At 42.0% G+C, this 25,442-nt stretch overlaps 1 protein-coding gene and 1 long non-coding RNA gene across 2 annotated transcripts in view; both read left to right on the top strand.

Moving 5' to 3' along the window:
* The window catches only part of tns1b (tensin 1b), a 432,602-nt gene that overhangs the window by 30,229 nt on the left and 376,931 nt on the right, over nt 1-25,442 (top strand). The gene's annotated exons all lie outside the window — the stretch shown is intronic.
* On the top strand, nt 4,813-20,231 carry LOC117524523. Its single transcript, XR_004564790.1, has 3 exons — nt 4,813-4,825; nt 11,702-11,704; nt 20,092-20,231. It is a non-coding gene; the product is annotated as an uncharacterized LOC117524523 (long non-coding RNA).

The following is a 25,442-nucleotide window of genomic DNA, read 5'->3' as shown; positions in this document are numbered from 1 at the left end:
TATATATGTGTGTGTGTGTGTATATGTGTGTGTGTGTGTGTATATATGTGTGTGTGTGTGTGTGTGTATATATGTGTGTATATATATATATATATATGTGTATATACACGAGGTCTGTTAGAAAAGTATCCGACCTTATTATTTTTTTTAAAAACCATATGGATTTGAATCACGTGTGATTACATCAGCCAAGCTTGAACCCTCGTGGGCATGCAAGAGTTTTTTCACGCCTGTCGGTGACGTCATTCGCCTGTGAGCACGCCTTGTGGAAGGAGTGGTCCAGCCCCCTCGTCGGAATTCCTTTGTCTGAGAAGAGAGAAGAGAGACTGGCGCTTTGCTTGATCAAAATTTTTCAAAAACTGTACGAGGTCTGTTAGAAAAGTATCCGACCTTATTTTTTTTTTTCAAAAACCATATGGATTTGAATAACGTGTGATTTCGTCAGCCAAGCTTGAACCCTCGTGCGCAGTTTTTTTCATGCCTGTCGGTTGCTTCCTTTGCCTGTGAGCAGGCTTTGAGTGAGGTGTGGTCCACCCCTCTCGTCTATTTTTTATTGTGAATAAATGTCTGAACGATTTGGATCTTTGCTGCATCAGTTTTTTTCCAGAAACTGTAAGAGACCTCCAGGTGGACTCCGTTCGAAAAATTAATATGGCTTTCAGGGACGATTTTATGGGGATTAAACAGATTACGGGGTGTTACTGCCCCTTTAAGGACGGCCCACAACTGGACAGGCTGACACCCCGGACAAACAACCAGATCATTTCCAACGTGAAAGCTTTGTTGATCCGGGATCTCGTCTGACTTTCACAAAAAGGCAGAAGATGTGGACATCAGCACTTTTTCCGGCACATTCCACCGTTACAGGAGTTTTTTTTTCATGGAAAAAGAAGCCGAGGGACGGTGGTTGGTCTCACAGGACGGCTTAAAAGTGGATTTCAGACGGATTCCGGTTGCTTTCCAGTCGTGTGAATATCCGAATGTGATTGTGCATGAGCTGAACATGCCAGAACATGTCCTGTGAGGCTTCATCACGGCGTTTCTTTTCGCCATGCAGCTCTGCCGCGAAACGCGCGGAACTCCTCCCCCTTTGTTCCTCTTTCCATGACAAAAACTCCTGTAACAGTGAAATGTGCTGTTCATTTCTAAACTGGACACTGTCTTGATCTGGTATGTCCTCTGACTAGAACAATCAATCAATCAATCAATTTTTTTATATAGCGCCAAATCACAACAAACAGTTGCCCCAAGGCGCTTTATATTGTAAGACAAGGCCATACAATAATTATGTAAAACCCCAACGGTCAAAACGACCCCCTGTGAGCAAGCACTTGGCTACAGTGGGAAGGAAAAACTCCCTTTTAACAGGAAGAAACCTCCAGCAGAACCTGGCTCAGGGAGGGGCAGTCATCTGCTGGGACTGGTTGGGGCTGAGGGAGAGAACCAGGAAAAAGACATGCTGAACAGGAATTGTGAAAAGACGTGGACATCACCACTTTTTCGGCACATTAAGACAGACGTGCGGAGGAGTTCGCGAGTCGTGGTGCAGCTGCCCGGCGCAAAGAAACGTCGTGATGAAGCCTCACAGGACATGTTGGGGCTTGTCCAGCTCAAGCTCAATTTCTCGGATATTCACACAACAGAAAAGCAACTGGAATCCGTCTGAAAGCCGTCCTGAGAGACCAACACCGAGGTGGTTTTGTGCCGCGTCAAGAGCGGCACGGTGGCGCGTCCCTCGGCTTCTTTTTCCATGAAAAAAAAACTCCTGTAACGGTGGAATGTGCCGGAAAAAGTGCTGATGTCCACGTCTTTTCACAATTCCTGTGCTAGTCAGAGGACATACCGGATCAAGACAGCGTCCAGTTTAGAAATAAACAGCACATTTCACTGTTACAGGAGTTTTTGTCATGGAAAGAGGAACAAAGGCGGAGGAATTCCGCGCGTCGCGGCTGAGCTGCATGGCGAAAAGAAACGCCGTGATGAAGCCTCACAGGACATGTTCTGGCATGTTCAGCTCATGCACAATCACATTCGGATATTCACATGACTGGAAAGCAACCGGAATCCGTCTGAAATCCACTTTTAAGCCGTCCTGTGAGACCAACACCGAGGTGGTTTTGTCCCGCGTAATGAACGGCTCCGTGACGCATCCCTCGGCTTCTTTTTCCATGAAAAAAAAACTCCTGTAACGGTGGAATGTGCCGTAAAAAGTGCTGACGTCCACATCTTCTGCTTTTTTGTGAAAGTCAGACGAAGTCCCGGATCAACAAAGCTTTCACGTTGGAAATGATCTGGTTGTTTGTGCAGGGTGTCAGCCTGTCGATGGGGGCTGGGAGTGCGCTGCACTCTCAGCAGTTGTGGGCCGTCCTTAAAGGGCAGTAACACCCCGTAATCTGTTTAATCCCCATAAAATCGTCCCTGAAAGCCATATTAATTTTTCGAACGGTGTCCACCTGTAGGTCTCTTACAGTTTCTGGAAAAAAATTGATGCAGCAAAGATCCAAATCGTTCAGACATTTATTCGCAATAAAAAATAGACGAGAGGGGTAGACCACACCTCACTCAAAGCCTGCTCACAGGCGAATTAAGCAACCGACAGGCATGAAAATACTCATGCATGCGCACAAGGGTTCAAGCTTGGCTGACGCAATCACACATGATTCAAATCCATATGGTTTTTGAAAAAAAAAAAAAAAAAGGTCGGATACTTTTCTATCAGACCTCGTAAGGCACATCCGAGTGGACACCATTCGAGAAATTCAGCTGGTTTTCTGTGAAAATTTTAATGGCTGATGAGAGATTTTGGATTGTTTCTATCACTGTAAGGACTTCCCACGGAGCGGGACGTCGCGCAGCGCTCCGAGGCAACGTCGTCATCCTGTTTCAAGCTGAAAACCTCAAAAATTTAAGCCTCTGTTGACCCAGGATGTCGGAATCAGCAGTTTATCCGGACATTCCACTGTTAAAGGAGATTTTTTTAATGAAAGACGTGCGGACGGATTGGTGCGGCGCGCCCACCACAGGAAAAACACCTCCGTTGGAAGCCTTAAGGACAAGTTGGAACATGCCCTGCTGTTAAACAATTTCTCAGATACTCACTCAACTGAAAGCCACCAAAAGCTGCCTGGATTTTACAAATGGTTATCAACACGGAGGTGTTTTTCCTGTAGCGGGCGTGCCGCGCTGGCTGCGAGCCGACGCGCCAATCCGTCCACACGTCTTTCATAAAAAAAATGTCCTTTAACAGTGGAATGTCCGGTTAAACTGCTGATTCCGACCTCTTCTGAAAGTTCTCTGTTCTCTCACGACGTCCTGGGTCAACAGAGTCTTAAATTTGGAGGTTTTCAGCTTGAAACAGGATGACAACGTCGCCTCGGAGCGCTGCGCGACGTCCCGCTCCGTGGGAAGTCCTTACAGCGATAGAAACAATCCAAAATCTCTCATCAGCCGTTAAAATTTTCACAGAAAACCAGCTGAATTTCTCGAATGGTGTCCACTCGGATGTGCCTCACAGTTTTTGAAAAAATTTTGATCAAGCACAGCGCCAGTCTCTCAGCAACTTCTCAGACAATGAAAATCTGATGAGGGGGCTGGACCACTCCTTCCACAAGGCGTGCTCACAGGCGAATGACGTCACCGACATGCGTGAAAAAACTCGCGCATGCACACGAGGGTTCAAGCTTGGCTGATGTAATCACACGTGATTCAAATCCATATAGTTTTTAAAAAAAATAAAACTGTTGGTTTCTTTTCTAATAGACCTCGTGTGTGTGTGTGTGTGTGTGTGTGTGTGTGTGTGTATATATATATATATATATATATATATATATATATATATATATATATATATATATATATATACACACACACACAAATGTACAGATACCTAGTCAGACCACCGGCCCATTCCAACCTTCTTAAAGTAGCCATCTATCTGAATATTTGAAATTGGCTTCATTCAATGTCAAATTTAGTCACCAACTAGTCAATGACTAATGGTACCTGACCCAACCCTAGTATTTAACACAAGAAATTATTATTGTTATTATTATTATTATTATTATTTTTCTTTTTTTTCTTTTTTTTTATCACACCTGATAATTAGTCTGGGTGTGAGTGAATGGTGGTGGTGGTGGGGGGGCTCCGAGGTGATTATACTCGCATGGTAACCTACATAACATTTTAATGCAGCGGTGATCTGTTTGCTAATGATGCTGTTCAGAGCATCCTGCTGTCTGTGTATTTGTATAACATGGTCATTTTAATTATTCTCTCAAGTAACGTTGACTGAAAACTCTGGATTTGCAGAGCTGAGGTTACTGTGGCTTTTTTAATGGATTTTAAAGCAGGCATGTAAAAGTGATCGTTATCTTGCTTGCAGAGGCAGAAAGACGTCTGTATACAGTAATGTCTGTTTGGACGTCTAAGTGCCTGTATGAGAGTAATATGGAACATGTGTTGATTTTCTGTGATATTTTGTAAGATGGGTTTTGTCTTTCTTTCAGTAAACTTATTCTTATTTTTATTGCCTTGAATCAATACTTTTGGCACAGAATGTCCTTCATGATTTTATTTATGGCCCACAGCCGTAAATGCTTTTGCTGTGAGACAAAGTTCACTTTTTTGTTTTCTTAAAGCTTATCTTAGATTAAAAAATAAATAAATTAAGCAAAACAATTGGTTCCTTTATATGGATTTGTTGTAATAGTGTAAAGCACATTCATGTAATGATACAATATTAATACAGACTCAACTTACACCATCTGACTTGGTCATCATTTAATATGCAGCCATAAGCTTTGTGCACAGATGAGCTTTTAACATGGTACAATTTTTTTAATGATACCAACTTTAAAAATATCATAATATTTGAGACTTCATGTTTATAAAAAGGAAAAAAAAATCTAAAATGTTGCCATTTGAACTGACAGTGCAAACTCTTCTATCCCATCACCTTTACAGCCACTTTTCTTCAGACAAGTCAGGGGATGGATACTTGAACATTTCCAACTTACTGAATATGTCTTGCTGTTCATTTACATCCATGTTTAAGACATAAAGACACTGTGGTAGTGTGTGGTAAATCTGTCTGGAGGAGGCGGTGCTAGAAGGAGACATTTCGGAGAGATTGTTTCTGTGCTCGGATCCCAGTGTGCATGCATCCTGCATGAGACTACCGAGTGCAAGGTGGGAGAGGCACTCGTGGGAATGCACAACTTTGGATTTCATCGCAACTGTATGTAGAGATTTATGCAATTATTATTATAAAAACATTACACCGTGACAATAAATGTATATTTCACACTATTATGTAAACTTTGCAGTTAAACATGTGCATGCTGAAATCTGTGTGTCCGGGGAGGGGTTTCAGCACGGATCGGCTATGGTCCATGACACCGTTAATGTGTTGTTATCATGTGGAAGCACACAGTCATTACAGCACAGATCACCACAAACCGAGTCTAAAGTCCCACACAGTGAATTTGTGGTATTTAAATGATACAACATTGGCACGTACTTTACATAACTAGGTTCACAATGCACATACACACGTGTTGGATATTTAAACAGTACCAGCTTTTGTTGGTTTTGGTTTAACAGGATTACTTAAAAACCCATGAATTAATTTTCATTTTGGTATTTGGTGAAAAGTTTGTACCTGACCCAGACAAACCATCACATTTCAAACTAAAGCACTGCGCTCGTAGAGAGCAAACCTCCGCCAACTCGAGTTTCCAATTCCACAAATTTTTACCTGGGAAACAATTTTCAAGGTCAAAGTTCTTAGGAAGTGACTTTTTATAAGATAAAATATAATACAGAATATAGATCAAAAGGGCTTTTCAATGTTGAAATCAAATATCCGTTAAATCCGCAATATGGATCAGATACGGATCAGACTTAGTCTGTTCACTGAGAGTGTCAGTTTGCACCTCACTGTCAAAAAGGAGAGTGACTGAGGCACTTTTGATTGCGATATAATGAAAAATGTACATCAAGTGGGCTTTTCAATATTAAATTCAAATGTTCACAAAATCCACAATCCAGATCAGATTCGGATCAAACATTGTCAGATGATAGTGAGTGTCAGTCTGCAGCTCACTTTCAAATATGTGAGTGATTGGGGCACGTTTGATTAACATATAATGTAAAATATACATTAAATGGGGTTTTTAATGTTAAATTGAAATGGCCACAAAATCTGTAATCTGGATCAAATCCAGATCAAACTTTAAAGGTCACCAACCTACATAAAGCTCTCAAATATGAAAGAAATTTGATTTTTTTTTTTTTTTTATCAGAGTTATGTATTTTTGAGTATTTATTTAATGTTAAAGAAGGGGATTTTTTTCCACTTTTTCAAGACCTTGACCTTTGACCTGTAACCTTAAAAGTTGAATCAGTTCTTGCCTTTCAGAATATGAATCCTCTGTAAACATTTCATAATGATATATGAAAAATTGTGGACTCCATGCTGTTCACAAACCAACAAACAAACCAACAGGGGTGAAAACAGAACCTCTGCCTGATGTTGTTGGAGGTAATTAGCATAGTTATTTTTAACAGTGTGTGATGTGGGGACGCGACTCATATTAATAATCTGTTTTCACAAAAATAAAAATAAATACTATGTTTAGCAGAGAATGAGCTTTGTTTTTAGGAATGCACCCCAAGTGCCGTTTTAGGTTTTAGATGTGAGCATCAACGAGAACCAAAAGCTCAGAACCAAGACGAGACGACAACTCTGTTGGTCTGAGAAAAAGAAGGGATTTTTTTTTTCCTCCTCTTCACTTCTGGATGGCTGAGTAATTTCCTTCGTAGGATCCACCTCATTGAGATGAAACGTATGTGGAGAGTGGCCTTAGAGGGGGAGCGGGGAGAGAAAGGAGCGACTGGAATGCCTGGGGTGCATTTCTATCCCAAATGAAAAGCAGGTGACCATTCAGCATTCGGCCATTTGCTGAGTGGGAACCAGAGAATGGAAGAAAAGGAAGGAAGTGAAGGTCGAAAACTAAACAAAGAAGTCTTCTCTCTGCTTTCTTGTTGTGCACGAGGCTGCTTCCAATTGCAGGATTCACAGCCACGTCCTTGTTCAGCTGTTGCTTTTATCACAGTTAAAACCTGTAATTGTAACCAGGACCGTTGTTGGTGGAATTGTTTGGATCTGCTCAGCGGCGCTCATTAGTGATGATCAAGATGTTGTCTGGGAATATTTTATCCCGGAAATGACCTGATGATAAATTTGCTGCTTAAATACAGATGAATCCTTAAAATCGTGCACAAGATTTGATTTTAATGCAGATCCGTCCTCAACCCAAAGTATTACCTGGTTTAGGGCCCCTTCACACACAGTGCAAAGTTTGGTCGACTACAGCGAAACAGCACGAAATAGTTCGAATTATGTGCACCACGAAACATTGCGCCAATGGACAGGCATGCACGATTCTGGTGCGATGACTCGTGCAGGTGGGAACACATGCTTACACATTGTGCAGCTGCTGTGAAGAAAATAAATTAAAACTAAGAAAAATACATACTGTGACAGTTCAGTGCACGCAGGAAGACAGCAGCTTTTGCCAGCAGAAAATAAAGGGGAAAAAATACATGTCACCCACGGGATTCGAATCTGCAACTTCCAAAAGCTCTGATTGCCAGTCAGAAACTTTACCAGTGAGCTACCGTCGCTGTCCTGTGACAGGTGCTGGAAAACTGGCTCATATCAGGAAGTATTAAAAAAATGACACGCCATATAAAGACATTGCGTTATATTGAATCCCTGTCATCAAATGGGCAATACAAATATGATACATCTGTTCCTCTGTAGATGACCCATGGCTACTGACGCACAGTCATTAAATGACATGAATGAGAAGCAGTTCACTCGTCTCGTTTATATCCACATCTGCTGGCACGTGTCCTGCCGACACGCGTGTTTTGTGGACAGCGTGCCGCAGGACACCATGTCATGTGGAACAGAGCTCATGTGGGTGACTTGACAGTCAGATCACCTGCTGTGTGTTATGATCTGATGGTCCGTTTCAACATGGGGGCAGCCTGTCCATGTGCACGCGCTTGCTTGCTGCAGCACGTCGCAACAGTGATATACAGTAGTGTTCAGAATAATAGTAGTGCTATGTGACTAAAAAGATTAATCCAGGTTTTGAGTATATTTCTTATTGTTACATGGGAAACAAGCTACCAGTAGATTCTCACAAATCCAACAAGACCAAGCATTCATGACTCTTAAGGCTATGAAATTGGGCTATTAGTAAAAAAAAAAGTAGAAAAGGGGGTGTTCACAATAATAGTAGTGTGGCATTCAGTCAGTGAGTTCGTCAATTTTGTGGAACAAACAGGTGTGAATCAGGTGTCCCCTATTCAAGAATGAAGCCAGCACCTGTTGAACATGCTTTTCTCTTTGAAAGCCTGGGGAAAATGGGATGTTCAAGACATTGTTCAGAAGAACAGCGTAGTTTGATTAAAAAGTTGATTGGAGAGGGGAAAACGTATACGCAGGTGCAGAAAATTATAGGCTGTTCATCTACAATGATCTCCAATGCTTTAAAATAGACAAAAAAACAAAAACAAAAAAACAGACACGTGGAAGAAAAGGGAAAACAACCATCAAAATGGATAGAAGAATAACCAGAATAGCAAAGGCTCACCCATTGATCAGCTCCAGGATGACCAAAGACAGTCTGGAGTTACCTGTAAGTGCTGTGACAGTTAGAAGACGCCTGTGTGAAGCTAATTTATTTGCAAGAATCCCCTGCAAAGTCCCTCTGTTAAATAAAAGACGTGCAGAAGAGGTTACAATTTGCCAAAGAACACATCAACTGGCCTAAAGAGAAATGGAGGAATATTTTGTGGACTGATGAGAGTAAAATTGTTCTTCTTGGGTCCAAGGGCCGCAGACAGTTTGTGAGATGATCCCCAAACTCTGAATTCAACCCACATTCACAGTGAAGACAGTGAAGCATGGTGGTGCAAGCATCATGATATGGGCATGTTTCTCCTACTATGGTGTTGGGCCTATATATCACATACCAGGTATCATGGATCAGTATGGATATGTCAAAATACTTGAAGAGGTCATGTTGCCTTATGCTGAAGAGGACATGCCCTTGAAATGGGTGTTTCAACAAGACAATGACCCCAAGCACACTAGTAAACCAGCAAAATCTTTGTTCTAAACCAACAAAATTAATGCCTCGCAGATGTGAAGAAATCATGAAAAACTGTGGTTATACACCTAAATACTAGTTTAGTGATTCACAGGATTGCTAAAAAAGCAGTTTGAACATAATAGTTTTGAGTTTGTAGTGTCAACAGCAGATGCTACTATTATTGTGAACACCCCCTTTTCTACTTTTTTTTACTAATAGGCCAGTTTCATAGCCTTAAGAGTGTGCATATCATGAATGCTTGGTCTTGTTAGATTTGTGAGAATCTACTGAATCTACTGCTACCTTGTTTCCCATGTAACAATAAGAAATATACTCAAAACCTGTATTAATCTTTTTAGTCACTGAGCACTACGATTATTCTGAACACTACTTTATGTATTTATTTATGTCCACTTGATGTGCATGACAGTGATCAGTTGTTAGTCCATGTCCATCCAAACACAGTACTGTCCAACTGGGATGTCCAGAGTGACTGATCTCCACAGCTGCTTCAGTAGGTGGCCACACCTCCTGTCAGTTTTCAGCGCACACATCAAATCCACACTCATGGGGCACTTAGACAAATTTCACTGCCAGTATGACAGTGGTTGTCTGCAAACTGTTGTTGTGCCAAGAATGTGAATGGCCTCACATTTTCTAAGTGCCATGTGAGCGTTGTTAAGCCCCTTTCACACCGGGGCTGCTTTGAGTTGCTTCGTGTGGCGTCATGACGACGCAGGAATGTCTGCGTCAGGTGCGCGCAGCAGGAGGGCAGAGAGGAGGTGAGGATGCAGAGGAGAACCTGCAGACAGACTCAGCTGCAGTCAGACAGTGCACTCTGATTTCTCTTCTACTTTATATTTGTTCTTGTTCGGGCTGCAGGTCTGCGCTCTGATTTCTGTTATAGTTTATCTTTCTTCCTTTGACCGTGAGCTGTGCGCGAACGCACCGTCCATGAATAAATGTGGAGATGTTATACTTAATATGGACATGTCCTGTCTCTGGCAATCAGCCTGTGAGCAGGACTTATGTCCTTTTTTGTCCTTTATTTAACACAATGATGAGAGAGTTTGAGTGCAGAGCGAGGAACACAGCCAGCCAGTTTTTTTTTCTCTTTTAATTGATCGCATGTACGTGCGCAAATGAATCATCCGTGAGTGGACCGGAGATGTCCGGACTTTTTACTGGATGTCGACATGTCCTGTCTCTGTCAATCAGTCAGTGAGCAGGACTTTTGTGGACTTTATTTAAAGACAGTTGTGAGAGAAGTTAAGAGCGTGGAGCTGCAGTCAGGCTGCAATCAGCAGTTTTTTTCTGTGCTGTTTTTGAGCGTGTAGTTTCACTGCATTGTGTACACAGTATAAAAACAATCCTGCATGATTTATACTGCGGGAACAATGGAACGCAGCAGGAATCATAAATTGGCGTTAGGTAACGTTGTATTGTGAGGGTGTGGCTTCCAGTCACGTTGAGTGCCGTCTCTTTGCCCTGACTTGCGTTGAAACCACTTCCTTTCTGCGTCGAGCACAGGACGCAAAAAAATTAAACATGTTTAATTTTTGGCGTCCGATTTGCTTCGTCCTTTGCATCCCTCGCGTTGTTGTGGCGTTGAGCTACATCGTCTCAGCACTAGGTTGCTTCCACATGGCGTCGTTATGACGCCACACAATGCAACTCGAAGCGGGCCCGGTGTGAAAGGGGCTTTAGATGTTCGTGCGTGTCACCTGGAATTTGGTCAACACCTCCCTTGAGAGGGTTTCATGGGTACACACAGTGCACACTCTGTCTGTCAGCTGCTGGTGTGTGCAAATAGGTGTAACAACAGGTGTACAAGGTGTTGGAAGCAGCTATGAAATTACACGGTTTGCATATGATTCCTGCTTCATGCACACTTAATGTGCAATTTGACCAAATTCGCACTATGTGTGAAGGGGCCCTTACACTCTGTGGTTAGTCCATCAGACAAAATGGGGACACATTATGCAGTTTTAAGTTGAAAAACCAACAAGTGTAGTCATTTTTTTTCTTGCAGTGATTATCTTGATATGCAGCCCAAGAATTGTATTGTATGTAGTTTTCCCAGAGAAACGTAACCATGGGCAAGCCAGCATTTCTTAGTAACCCACTATTAACTTGAATAAAGCTGTACCCCCCTCTGTTTTTTTTTAAGCTTTAAGTCATAAAAATAATTTTCTTTGGCGCCACTGTTATTTTTACATTATACATTTTATACATTTATACATACCTTAGTGAATTTTCATTAGCTTGTAAATAAGTGATTTGTAATATGATTATGCCAATATGATCAAAATTCATGCTGTCTGGAAACAATTTAGAATTTTGACCCCTGATGGGTAGAAATTCAAGCGATCAGACACCGTGACCTGCATTTGGCTGCAACGTTATAGATCACATGGGGGCTTCCCCTGATCTGCGTGAGGAGTGTTGTGTGTTGGGGGGTGTGGCTGGATGTTTTGGTGTTCTTTTCTTTTCTTTGCTCTTCAGGTGGCATGGAAACTGATTTGTCTGTGGAGAAGGTGCTGGCTGAAGAATCCTCACCCTCATCAACATCATGTGTAGCACCTGTGACTGCTGCTCACATGCAACCTTAAAGACTTTCAGCTGAAGCAGATAATTGGATGGTGTTCTGCATTTAAGGCATGTGTGATTCAAGCAGAACTGCCGGGAACTCGACCTTGTGATGTTCGTTTGTGAGACGCTGAGGTCCGCGCCTGGGTTTGACACATCGAGCCCGTGAAGCAGGGAAGGGTGAGGACACATGCTGTCAGCACATGTTAAAGGTAATTAAGTGTTTGATTAATTGTTGATAGTAACTTGGTGTTTTGTTACACAGTATACTTGAATTGTGATGAGAATTGTGCAGCTCGCTTCTCACTGCTGTGGCGTGCGGATAAGTGATCCTCCACCTGTTGTGAGAAGCTGCTCATTTGCATAAAGGTAAAAAAGATACAGACCTGAATGTGCTGCTGATAGCGTGTGTCTTTTGAAAGATATTGTTGTAACTGCTGACTTACCTCACCTCTTCTTTGCTTCACAGAGAGTCAGTTCGTCGTGTCCACCTGGGGGGTGTTTGTCTGGTGGTAGTGGGTCCAGGAACGCCGGGCTTCTATCCTTTTGGGCGCTTAAGAGCGCGCCAACAGTCACTCCACCAGAAGGACGTTCTCTTAGTTTTGTACACATTATTATGCACAGGTGAAAAATAAATTGTTTCTGTTGTTGGAACCACTTTCTGGTTATTTTTAGCGCTGGGTTCTGTCTGACGCAGGTCCGCTCCTCAACCCGCGTCGACACATAACAGAGGAGGCTGGGAAGGACACAGTGACAGCCAATCAGCATAAAGAAAGGCAGCATGACATCAGCTTGCTGTTTGCACAAACAAAATAAAAACAAGATGGCTGTATAAATCTAATTATGGTTCTCATAGATTTTGTAAAATGATTCTAAATCTAAAAATGCTGTTTCTGTAAGCAAATAACACCTGTAAAATGATTTAAGACATCTTACAGATGTTAACGTGCATGCCCTGGGAACACGCACACATGAGGGTCAGGTCAAAGGTCATCTCAAAACCTCATGCATGTGCACACACGCTTCCTCCTCATCTGCACGATAGAGTTGGAAGGAAAAGACAATATTCACCATGCAGTTCCCCCCAGATAAATATTATAATGCTTGGATTTGTGTAAGAAATAAGTTACTGTCACTGACTGGAGTTCTGGATGTTGGTGTTGCCATCAAGTACAGTCATGGGTCTCAAACTCATGACAAAGCCCCTCCCAAGAACATTACGTGAATGGGGTACATGTCCCCTCTTGTCTCTGTGATTACTGCACTCAACAAATTACAGCAACAGTGCATCGTGTCCCAAACCGTGGAAACCTTGGGATGGTTTAGAATCAGATCTCCCACACTGGATCTGTTCTGGATAAGAATAACCGAGGGGTATTTGGAGATGTTTATGATATCAGTCAAGAATGTCTGTGAAGATTTGATCCTGGATCAACCTGTACTTTTTAAATATAAAAAAAGGCGTTGCCCAGTAAATCCAGTTTCATTATGTGTAGATGAACAGAAGAGCAGGACTGCTTCAGTCTTTACCGCCGTGCTCATCCATGAAACAATGGCTCTGTTTACCTTTGTTTGGGCTCTGTAGTATTTAAACCTCCGGGGAGCGAGTTTCAACTTGAAGTCCGAGGCTGGGAGTGTTTTTTTTGTGTCTGCCTGAAGCTGAATAAACAGGCAGCACGACGGCGTCGAATCATAAGGTATCTGAGCGAGAGGATCACCGTGTTCTGATCTCAACACTTTAGTTTGCACGGATGATGTCTCATTACTGTCAGATGGGATGAAAGCAGATAATGAGGTAGAGGTCTGGGGGTCTGTGGAGGTGTTTGTGTGTTATCGGATGAATGCATCTCCACAAGTCCTCCATTTGTTGTGTTTTTTTCTAAAGCTCTGTTCGGCCAGGAATAGGTCCTTGTGGACTAATCTAATTATTAACAGAGTCTCTGTGGTTTTAGTCTCATCTGAATGTTGATTTCAGTCGTTTCTATGGACTGTGCCCTCTAGTGTTGGCCAAAAAGTCTGGCAACTTTTACCTTCTGCAGGACGATGTCTCAAAAGTCAGTAAATAGTTTGTCATGTCCAGTGGGAAAGAATTTAATTAAATTAATAATTGAATTAATTAATTGAATTTATTACATACTGCGACAGAGTGGCATCCTGTCCTGGGTGTACCCCGCCTCACGCTCTATGACTGCTGGGATAGGCTCCAGCCCCCCGCGACCCTTAATTGGACTAAGCAGTAGAAGATGAATTAATTTATTACATACATATTGCACCATATCACAACAAAGTTACCTCAAGGTGCTTCACACAAGTAAGGTCTAACATCACCAACCCCTAGAGCAAGCACACAGGCGACAGTGGTAAGGAAAAACTCCCTCTGATGATTTGAGGAAGAAACCTCAGGCAGACCAAACTCAGAGGGGTGAAACACTGCTTAGGCCATTCTAACAGTTACAAGGTTTTTGCAAAGTTTTACAAAGCCAAAAAAACAGAACACGGGAAGTTAGAGGATCTGCTGCATCAGCTTCAGGCATGGCATCTCACGGTCAGTCCAGCATCCCATTGTCCACAGACGCCACTGTCGCGTATTTCCCTCCTTACCTCAGACAGAGAGAAAAGCAGAATCAGTCGGCTGGAAAAAACTACACCTAAGGTATAATTCATCAGCAGTAATTCGACTGGAAAACAGAGAAATTACTAAGGTGACCCCTGAACCCTAGCCCTAAGCTTCACTAACAGACCCCAAATTTAGATGAACTTGAGACCCAATCCTGTTCTATTGCTAATAAAATGAATTTAAAAGGATAGGAAGCATAGTTCCATACTATGCCAGTATGCTAGCCATACAAAAGGGAGAATCAATGCATCTCAGTAAGGACTTGAAAGTCTCCACAGAATCTAACTGTTTTATTGATGCAGGGAGATCATTCCACAGAATAGGGGCACGATAAGAGAAGGGTCTGTGACCCACAGACTTTTTTATTCACCCTAGGGACACAAAGTAGTCCTGCACGCTGAGAACACAGAGCCCGGGCCGGTACGTAGGGTTTAAGCAGGTCAGCTATGTAGGGAGGTGCCAGTCTGTGAACAGTTTTATAGGCTAGTAGCAGAACCTTAAAACCTGATCTCACAGGGACTATTTGGAAGTCAATTAACCCAGAAACATCAGAGAATTGACATTCTTTATTTTTGTACAATTTCAGTCTCTTTCCTTAGTTACAAAACAAATCTTAAGATTCTGATAGCATTATATTAGCGTTGAAAACAAGTATTGATTATGACATCATCTTGCAGACAGCTGTAATTGGGACTGGAGTTGGACACTTTCTGTTATGGTCTTGGACAAAACACTTCACCTGCATGTCTCAGTCCACCCAACTGTAAATGGGTACAGTTGCTGAGTCTTATCCGTTTCATGCTACAGTATCCGGGGATAAGAATGGACCTCAAGGCCAAGACAGGGCTGATGTCTTCTTTAAAGTGGAAAAACAAACATCTCTGCCCTCTTGTCACAGTTCTCAATTTTAATCCTGCCCAGGAAATGTATATTGCTATAATATCTGTGAAAATCAAATGGTTGAATTTATTTATTTATTTGGTTGAGCTTGTAATTTAAAACTGATAATACACTCAACAAATATATAAACGCAACACTTTTGGTTTTGCTCCCATTTTGTATGAGATGAACTCAAAGATCTAAAACTTTTTCCACATACACAATATCACCATTTCCCTCAAATATTGTTCACAAACCAGTCTAAATCTGTGATAGTGAGCACTTCTCCTTTGCTGAGATAATCCATCCCACCTCACAGGTGTGCCATATCAAGATGCTGATTAGACACCATGATTAGTGCACAGGTGTGCCTTAGACTGCCCACAATAAAAGGCCACTCTGAAAGGTGCAGTTTTATCACACAGCACAACGCCACAGATGTCGCAAGATTTGAGGAAGCGTGCAATTGGCATGCTGACAGCAAGAATGTAAACCAGAGCTGTTGCTCGTGTATTGAATGTTCATTTGTCTACCATAAGCCGTCTCCAAAGGTGTTTCAGAGAATTTGGCAGTACATCCAACCAGCCTCACAACCACAGACCACGTGTAACCACACCAGCCCAGGACCTCCACATCCAGCATGTTCACCTCCAAGATCGTCTGAGAACAGCCACTCGGACAGCTGCTGAAACAATCGGTTTGCATAACCAAAGAATTTCTGCACAAACTGTCAGAAACCGTCTCAGGGAAGCTCATCTGCATGCTCGTCATCCTCATCGGGGTCTCGACCTGACTCCAGTTCATCGTCGTAACCGACTTGAGTGGGCAAATGCTCACATTCGCTGGCGTTTGGCACGTTGGAGAGGTGTTCTCTTCACGGATGAATCCCGGTTCACACTGTTCAGGGCAGATGGCAGACAGCGTGTGTGGCGTCGTGTGGGTGAGCGGTTTTCTGATGTCAATGTTGTGGATCGAGTGGCCCATGGTGGCGGTGGGGTTATGGTATGGGCAGGCGTCTGTTATGGACGAAGAACACAGGTGCATTTTATTGATGGCATTTTGAATGCACAGAGATACCGTGACGAGATCCTGAGGCCCATTGTTGTGCCATACATCCAAGAACATCACCTCATGTTGCAGCAGGATAATGCACGGCCCCATGTTGCAAGGATCTGTACACAATTCTTGTCCCAGTTCTTGCATGGCAGGCATACTCACCGGACATGTCACCCATTGAGCATGTTTGGGATGCTCTGGACCGGCGTATACGACAGCGTGTACCAGTTCCTGCCAATATCCAGCAACTTCGCACAGCCATTGAAGAGGAGTGGACCAACATTCCACAGGCCACAATTGACAACCTGATCAACTCTATGCGAAGGAGATGTGTTGCACTGCATGAGGCAAATGGTGGTCACACCAGATACTGACTGGTATCCCCCCCAATAAAACAAAACTGCACCTTTCAGAGTGGCCTTTTATTGTGGGCAGTCTAAGGCACACCTGTGCACTAATCATGGTGTCTAATCAGCATCTTGATATGGCACACCTGTGAGGTGGGATGGATTATCTCAGCAAAGGAGAAGTGCTCACTATCACAGATTTAGACTGGTTTGTGAACAATATTTGAGGGAAATGGTGATATTGTGTATGTGGAAAAAGTTTTAGATCTTTGAGTTCATCTCATAGAAAATGGGAGCAAAACCAAAAGTGTTGCGTTTATATTTTTGTTGAGTGTAGTTCCTGTAATGTTATCGTGTTATTTGGGGGGAGGGGGCTTCTTCGTGGTCTTCCGACATCGTGAGACAGAGTGGAAGAAGTTGGTTTTGGAGAATAAATGAGAAATGGGAATTATAGCTGCATTTGGAGAAAGTCTTAACTGGGTCAGGGCTGAGTGTTGACAAAAGAGGTCAGAGGTCAGCTGGCTCTTGGTATTTCCCTTTGAGCTCAAATTGTTTGAAGAATACAAGCTGTCAAGCTTAGTGGGAAGGAGTTTGGTAGAAAAAGGAGGTGAGAGGAGGCAGCAGCGGGGGGTTACAGAGGTCGTCTTGTGACTAGAGGATCCTTGGTTTGATTCCCCGTCAGACATGAAGTTCAGTAGTGACTGAGTTTATCCTGGCGTGCTGTTGAGCATTGATGGCAGTGTGTGTGTGTGCGGGAATGTGACGCGTCTGCGTGGAATGGAAAACTGCTTCCTGTAGGTTGATTTGAGGAGATTCTATTAGAAACATGAAAATAACATTCTGCAACCTTTCACACACATTAAAAAAACTTTTGAATAACCCTGTCCATGAAAGTTGGTTAAACTCCCACTCTTAAATAAAGTAATTTTAATTGAAGTTGGTTAAACGCCCACTCTTAAATAAAGTAATTTTAATTGAAGTTGGTTAACACCCACTCTTAAATAAACTAATTTTAATTGAAGCTGGTTAAACTCCTATTCTAAGTTAAATTAATTTTTATTAAAGTTGGTTAAACGCCCACTCTTAAATAAACTAATTTTAATTGAAGTTGGTTAAACGCCCACTCTTAAATAAACTAATTTTAATTGAAGTTGGTTAAACTCCTACTCTAAGTTAAATTAATTTTAATTGAAGTTGGTTAAACTCCCACTCTTAAATAAACTAATTTTAATTGAAGCTGGTTAAACTCCTACTCTAAGTTAAATTAATTTTAATTGAAGTTGGTTAAACTCCCACTCTTAAATAAACTAATTTTAATTGAAACTGGTTAAACTCCTACTCTGTTAAATTAATTTTTATTAAAGTTGGTTAAACACCCACTCTAAATTAAATAAATTTTTATTAAAGCTGGTTAAACGTCTGCTCTAAATTAAACTAATTTTTATTCAAGTTGGTTAAACGCCCACCTAAAATTACATTGTTTTGTGACCCCAAGCACATGATGTTTTTCTCATCTCTTCAGCATCTTACCTGAGATGGCGTCATCATTGTATGCTAGTAGTGGAACGGAGGTCTATGTTGAAATGTGCTCTTATTTTGAAAGACTTTGTGACGGTTAAGATGGCATTTTACTGTGATGGTTTTTCTGTTGCTGACGTGAGAAAGCAGTTTAACGTTGACTGGATGTCCACTGGCAACCTACGAACAAGGACTAGAAAGTTCTCTATCTGATGTCCGCAGAGTTTTGAGCATGTACTGGTGTCACTGACCGAGCGGTCCCCCCTTAAAATCTGTCTGCCCTGCCTTCACTGCGTATGTGTCATTCCCGAGCATCTGTAGCGATTCACCAATTATCACCTCGTTCCTGCTTAAAACAGCCTCGTTTTCTGCTTAAAACTGACTTTAGAATGATTTAAGAGGTTTTACTTTCTCATCTGATGGTTAATAATCACATTATTCCCTTTGATCGCTTTGGGTGTAGAGAGTCAGTGAAGGCAGGGCAGACCAATTTTTAGAGGGGACTGTTCGGTCGGCGACACTGGAACCTTCCGACAGACTTGCCAGACATAATCTGACAAGGAACAAACACATTTACTGAATGAGAAATGGACACAAACAGGGGAGTTACTTGTGATTTATTTTTAATTTCTGATGAAATCAGACATTATATTGAGATGGGCGTTCCGCTAAATGTAATATTTGTGCGTCTGCCCACCCTCTCTTCAGGCAGATCTTCACGCACAACACACTGGGCACTCCGATGTGTGAATACGGTAACTTGTTTGCACAATCGGTGATTCATACACAGTGTGACAGATGGAGACGTGGCGGTGACCCTGGTACCGTTTATTAAATCCACAGCCGTAGGTATGGCGGTGCATATGAGAGCCGATGGCGTGCTAACGTCCAAATTATCCCAGTTGACCGGAGGGGTCTCATTCAGTCTGCGGGCTCTGCCAGGATGAACAATGGCCTGTGATTGGTGGGCGCAATGATACGGCACTGACCTCTGTTCATTTCAGTGGCCATGAACCAGTGATGGAGGATCTGTGGACTTGAAGACCGACAGATTTTCACTGTGGAATGAGAAATCCAAAGTGAGGACAAAAAACTCTTCTCAAACCAGAACTGTTTTTATTTGATAAGTTAGTGTTGCTGTGCAGCTGATGTTGCTTTTTAAAAGTGTTTGTCTCTGGCCATGTTTTGCTCGTGGGACATCCCGAAACCTTCAATATATTGCTGGACTTTACACAGACACTGTGAGGTTTTGACTTCTTTCCAGTGAACTTGGGCTCCATCAGGACTGTGCTGTGGCCCCGCTCTGTAGTTCCTTTATTCATGAGGACAAGTTCACCTTCCTTTTGTCACCTTACCAGAGTCAGATGTCTTGCTGGAGCTCTGAAGAACCAGGGTGAGGAGTAGTACTGTCTAACCTTGTAATTGTCTTGATGAAGACAAAGACAGAGTCTTTTAATGACATCTTTGACTTGGACATCAGCATCAGTGTAAATTTCTCCATCGTGGGTCTATTAAAGGATTATCTTATTTTAACAGTGTGCCTGTATGTGCCAACAGTTTCAGCATCTGATAAGTTTGTTTCATGTTTCTTGGAGCTCAGCCTTTGAGGTCAAGAGAAGTCTGAGAAGAACTTGGGGAGTCATCAGATTGGTTGGCACTGGGTATGGCAATGCGGACCTACAGAGCATCCAGAAAGTATTCACAGTGTTCTTTTTCCACATTTTATGTTACAGCCTTATTCCAGAATGGATGAAATTTAGTTTTTCCTCAAATTCTACACACAATACCCCATAATGACTATGTGAAAGATTTTTTTTATTTTTGCAATTTTCTTAAAAAAAAAACAAACAAAAAAAAAAACAAAGAAATCACATATACATAAGTACTCATAGTCTTTGCCGTGAAGCTCAAAATTGAGCTCAGGTGTCTCCTGTTTCCACTGATCATCCTTGTGATGCGTCTACAGCTTAATTTAAGTCCACTTGTGGTAAATTCAGTTGATAGGACAAGATTTTAAAAGGAACACACTTGTCTACATATAAGGTGCCATAGACAGTCAGAGCACAAACCAAGCATGAAGTCAAAGGAATTGTCTGTAGACCTCCGAGACAGGATTGTCTCAAGGCACAAATCTGGGGAAGGGTACAGAAACATTTCTGCTGCTTTGAAGGTCCCAATAAGCACAGTGACCTCCATCATCTGTAAATGGAAGACGTTCATATCCACCAGGACTCTTCCTAGTGCTGGCCACCTGTCTAACCTGAGCAATCAGGGGAGAAGGGCTTTAGTCAGGGAGGATACCAAGATCCCGATAGTCACTCTGTCAGCTCCAGCATTCCTCTGTGGAGAGAGGAGAACCTTCCAGAAGGACAACCATCTCTACAGCAATCCACCAATCAGGCCTGTATGGTAAAGTGGCCAGATGGAAGCCACTCCTTAGTAAAAGGCACATGGCAATCCACCTGAAGTTTGACAAAAGGCACCTGAAGGACTCTCAGACCATGAGAAACAAAATTCTCTGGTCTGATGGAACAAAGATTGAACTCTTTGGCATGAATGCTGGGTGTCATGTTTGGAGGAACCAGGCACCATCCATCCAGGAAGTGGGAGACTAGTCAGGATTGAGGGAAAGATGAATGCAGCAATGTACAGAGACATCCTGGATGAAAACCTGCTCCAGAGCGCTCTTGACTGAAGACTGGGGAGATGGTTCATCTTTCAGCAGGACAATTAACCTAAACACACAGCCAAGATATCAAAGGAGTGACTTCAGGACAACTCTGTGAACGTCCTTGAGTGGCCCAGCCAGAGCCCAGACCTTAATCTGACTGAACATCTCTGGAGAGATCTGAAAATGTCGTGCACCAACTCTCCCCATCCAACGTGATGGAGCTTGAGAGGTGCTGCAAAGAGGAATGGACAAAACGGCTCAAATATAGGTGCACCAGGCTTGTGGCAACATATTCACGAACACTTGAGACTGTAATTACTGCCAAAGGTGCATCAACAAAGTATTGAGCGTAGGGTGTGAATACTCATGTACATGTGATTTCTTAGATTTATTTTTAATACATTTGCAAAGAAAAAACAAACATTTTTTCTTGTTGTCATTATGGGGTGTTGTGTGTAGAATATTGAGGGAAAATATGAATTTACACCATTTTGGAATGAAGCTGTAACATAACAAAATGTGGAAAAAGTGAAGCTCTGTGAATACTTTCTGGATGCTCTGCAGAAGGTCAAAGTCTTTAGCATCTTGATGCTTGTGATCTTTTTGTATGGTTGTGCAACATGGACCTCAGTGGGTGAGCTCAGAAGGTGTCTGGTTGTCTTTGATACCAGGTCTCCCAGGAGAATCCTTGTGTACCACTGGAAGGTACCACTGGGTTGAATTTGTGTCAAATAAGCAGTTGCTCTGGGAGAAGAGGAAGAAGCTTATTAGGTATCTCATGTGGAGGTGTTGACTGTGAAAACACAGCCATGTGGTGTGTTGTCCTGTGCAAACGTATTCCTCAACAGATGGACAATGCCAAGGGGACTCACTCATCTAAAACCTGGCTGTGATTGGTAGATGGATCGATGGATGGATGAATCTTCGGATTGTCGAGGAAGCACCACATAGATGGTCAACAGGATCGAGCTAACGCACTTCCATAGTGTGGTGGGTGTGACAAAGCGCAGTACCAGTACTGCTCACAAACCTACCCGGTTTACAGGCTTCGCTGATGGATGGTGTTTATGTCTGTCTGTTTTAAAAGTTTTTTATATTTTTATGCATGCATTTATGTGGCTGTGTGTAAAGAGGTAACACTCAAATGGCAACGTGTTTCGAGGCAAAATCTGTTTGTGTGTATCTGTCTCTGTATGACTCACACTTTGAAAGCAGTTGAGGTAATCATGTTAGGTTCCAGTGGTTCAGATGAAAATCAGCCCTTTAGTTACCTTATTCTGCAGGAATGTGTGTCTCAAAGGACAATCTGGAAGAGTTTAACTTGTATACTAATGTCACCCAACGCATTTGAGATGCAAGTGCCTTTCAAATGAACTGTATATGAACCGTTTTTGTAAGAACATGAGACAAAATTACATATAATGGTGAAAGTAATTGATGGCAGCACATCTTTCAAAATTAGGTCATACATAAATCCTGACTGTGGCCTTTTATGCACATTTTGCCACAGTGCAGCCAGCCAGCTATGTGCAGGGAGTCCATCATAGAGTCACTTCTGAGTGAGAATGCTTCAGTTGTATTCCCTCAGTTTTCACCCACACATAGTGACTCCAAGGAGGTTATTGGTTTTTGTGGTCAAAGGTCAAGGTCACTGGGGTGTACTTTGTAAAAATACTGTGAGCTCAGTGCTTCTTTAACAGTCCTATTGTCAAAAAATTTGTTTGTGTGTTAGGCATCTTGGGGTAAATATACCTATATAGCATATAGTATAATGCACCTGTTACACATCAAAATGCTCAGAACAATCTCAATCTCATCTTTCTGTATGTGAGATATATTTGTCAATATAACATGAAAACATGAAATGTGATTTTGAAATTCTTCAATCATGAGTGAAAATACTTTTCATTCATGTGGATGAAAAGTCCCATTGGTCCATAAATGTCTCTTTAAGAGAAAAGAAATGTACATAAAACTCACCTGAGTACAAGCCACATTTTCCACTTTATGTAACAAGAAGCAAAATGAATTTAATTACCACATTATTTATTTATAAAGTACACGTTAAGGAGCACAGCTAACAAGCTAATTAATGTCACTATATGAGACACAAAATGTAAGTAAACGTCTTTCAGCCACTGAATAGACAATCATATGTGAGGTTAACCCTCTGTGCCGGTGCCGTCGTATACGATGGCTAAGACCAAGCTTTACTAAATTATAAATAACTTTTTACCTCCGCCAAGGAGGTTATGTTTGCATTTTGCTTCACACTTTGGTTTCTCAGAATGTCAACAAAAGAAGGAAATGGTTTCAGACAGGCAGCCAGGACCCCCGAAAGCTGGGGTCAGGGTATACACATTAGTATGTTTGGCTATAGGGTCAGTGACCCTATGGCCTTGGCAGAGGTTTGCACTCTGAGTGCTTCTAGTTAATGATATGAGATAGAAACTTGCTTTTTTTTTTGTTTTTGCTGAAAAGTTAACTCCACTGACTTTCGAGCCAGCCATCGGCCATCTTTGTACTCTTCATAGAAGCTGTGTGATGACGTGTGCAATGTGAGTGTCCAATTGGAATTGGTTCACCGTCACATGGTTTTCCAAAATCCAATCATAGGGCAGATTTACCTCACGTGAAAAGCCAAAGATCGTTTTCAGGAGTGATGTGTTACTAGTTGGCCTGTTTGAGTAGCCCCCTGGGTGCTCCAAAGAGTACATACTATTAGTACATACTCAGTGCGCCCTGCGCATTACACACAGCGATCAGTGAAAGCAGGAGCAGACGGAGAGCCTCTGATGACAATCTCACGTGCTCAAACAAAGAGTGTGTAACTATCAGGATTGCTCCACCAGTTTGCATGTGAATGCTACTGGATAACTCTGTTTCTTTCTCTGCGTAAAGCACTGTTTATCATATCAGTGGCCAATAAAACGCATAGATCATTTTGTATATATTGTTCAAAATATGCATTTGTGTTTATTGTTTGAACCTTTTTGTTGTACAGTCACAAGACCTCAAATTACCTTTATAAAGTGTCAAAACAGTTGTTTATTATAGTTTGCTGTGTGCCCTACCATTAATTAATGCTTCGATCTTAAATATGATCAATCTGTATTTATTAGTTGGCTATGTACCACAGGCTTTTAAGGTGGCAGTAATTAAACCATTACCATTACTAGCTAATTATAGGCCAATCTCCAACCTTCCTTTTCTCTCAAAAATTCTTGAAAGGGTAGTTGTAAAACAGCTAACTGATCATCTGCAGAGGAATGGTCTATTTGAAGAGTTTCAGTCAGGGTTTAGAATTCATCATAGTTCAGAAACAGCATTAGTGAAGGTTACAAATGATCTTGTGGCCTCAGACAGTGGACTAGACAGTGGAATAGATTACAATTTGTTCATGTAAATGGGGAATCTTCTTCACAGACTAAGGTTAATTATGGAGTTCCACAAGGTTCTGTGCTAGGACCAATTTTATTCACTTTATACATGTTTCCCTTAGGCAGTATTATTAGACAGCATTGCTTAAATTTTCATTGTTATGCAGATGATACCCAGCTCTATCTATCCATGAAGCCAGAGGACACACACCAATTAGCTAAACTGCAGGATTGTCTTACAGACATAAAGACATGGATGACCTCTAATTTCCTGCTTTTAAACTCAGATAAAGCTGAAGTTATTGTACTTGGCCCCACAAATCTTAGAAACATGGTGTCTAACCAGATCCTTTACTCTGGATGGCATTACCCTGACCTCTAGTAATACTGTGAGAAATCTTGGAGTCATTTTTGATCAGGATATGCCATTCAATGCGCACATTAAACAAATATGTAGGACTGCTTTTTTGCATTTGCGCAATATCTCTAAAATTAGAAAGGTCTTGTGAGTGATGCTGAAAAACTAATTCATGCATTTATTTCCTCTAGGCCGGACTATTGTAATTCATTATTATCAGGTTGTCCTAAAAGCTCCCTGAAAAGCCTTCAGTTAATTCAAAATGCTGCAGCTAGAGTACTGACAGGGACTAGAAGGAGAGAGCATATCTCACCCATATTGGCCTCTCTTCATTGGCTTCCTGTTAATTCTAGAATAGAATTTAAAATTCTTCTTCTTACTTATAAGGTTTTGAATAATCAGGTCCCATCTTATCTTAGGGACCTCATAGTACCATATCACCCCAATAGAGCGCTTCGCTCTCAGACTGCAGGCTTACTTGTAGTTCCTAGGGTTTGTAAGAGTAGAATGGGAGGCAGAGCCTTCAGCTTTCAGGCTCCTCTCCTGTGGAACCAGCTCCCAATTCAGATCAGGGAGACAGACACCCTCTCTACTTTTAAGATTAGGCTTAAAACTTTCCTTTTTGCTAAAGCTTATAGTTAGGGCTGGATCAGGTGACCCTGAACCATCCCTTAGTTATGCTGCTATAGACTTAGACTGCTGGGGGGTTCCCATGATGCACTGAGTGTTTCTTTCTCTTTTTGCTCTGTATGCACCACTCTGCATTTAATCATTAGTGATTGATCTCTGCTCCCCTCCACAGCTTGTCTTTTTCCTGGTTCTCTCACTCAGCCCCAACCAGTCCCAGCAGAATACTGCCC

The sequence above is a fragment of the Thalassophryne amazonica genome, chromosome 14, assembly GCF_902500255.1.
Source record: "Thalassophryne amazonica chromosome 14, fThaAma1.1, whole genome shotgun sequence".
NCBI lineage: Eukaryota > Metazoa > Chordata > Actinopteri > Batrachoidiformes > Batrachoididae > Thalassophryne > Thalassophryne amazonica.
Note: the sequence above shows the minus strand (reverse complement) of the source record. Positions and strands in the feature narration are given on the sequence as shown.